Genomic DNA, 1,185 nt, shown 5'->3' on the forward strand with positions numbered 1-1,185 from the left:
AGGCCTGCAATCACTCTTGTTATCCAACAGAGTGCGCACATTCCAGCATGAAATGTTCAAGTTCCATCCAGATTTTATAAATAAAAGTTTCTTTGTTTTTCGAGCGTAGGGTGGACATCCGCCAGTCGCGCTAAACTGACCAGATATAGAAAGATAGGCAATATTTGGTTCACCTATTCTAGAACTTCCTCGCCCTCCGGGTGAACAGTGCCCTTTCCAAATGGAGCTGCTCGGACACCCTGCAGAAACCGAATCCTACCGTTGTCTTCGGCGACAAGGAGACGACTTTATATCTAGTATGGGCCGCCTACGTGCAGGTCGCTGACTACAGACTTCCAACCCATCAGGTCTGCATGCTTCACCACCTTCCCATAGTCGCAGGACTTCCGAATAAAAATAAAATAAATATATACTAAAATAAATAAATATATAAATATATACTAAAAATAAAGATACATATATACTGAGAATAAAATAAAGACATATAGGAAAAGAAAAGGCAGCAACACATATCGAGCTGAGGTCAGCAATGCCTGTGCAGAGTTTTAGGTCCAATAGGGTTTGCACGACACCTCATACACCCTCTCCCCGTTATTGAAATTATCCAGAGACAAGTCAAAACAAGATATCTGGTGCGAATATGAGTCGCAGGCTCAGGGATGTGGGAGCGCCATGATCTCTAACACAACCCGAAGATCATCAACATGTCCAGTGCCATTCCCTGTATATCTGGTTTTATATCAGAGTGACCTTTTCCTAGAGACATGCTTCAACAGAAACTGAGGAGTGCCTCACTCCCAGTGGATTTTCAGCACGCCGGACAACATCCCGGAACTTCTGCGTGCTCGTGATATAGCTAGATAGCCGTTGAGCCTGCACTAGGAAAAGATAAAAGAACCACTAAAGTCCTTACTAAAACTTAAAGCTAAGGGAAGTGACTTTTGTTTGGACATTGGAACCTCTCACGGTCGTTTCGCCTGCTAGAAATAGCAACCCAAATGCTTTTAAATCAAATCCCAATGCTGGATGTTCAAGAACCAAATAAACGGCAGATTTTCAATCTCAGAATCATCCCGATTTCAAAAAGGTAAAATATGTCTATGTAGAGCAAACGGAGATTGAGATACAGGGGTCCCAGACGGACAGAGAGAATTTCGCTTTTATTAATATAGATATTGTAGAGCA

Source organism: Octopus bimaculoides, chromosome 4 (assembly GCF_001194135.2).
Source record: "Octopus bimaculoides isolate UCB-OBI-ISO-001 chromosome 4, ASM119413v2, whole genome shotgun sequence".
NCBI lineage: Eukaryota > Metazoa > Mollusca > Cephalopoda > Octopoda > Octopodidae > Octopus > Octopus bimaculoides.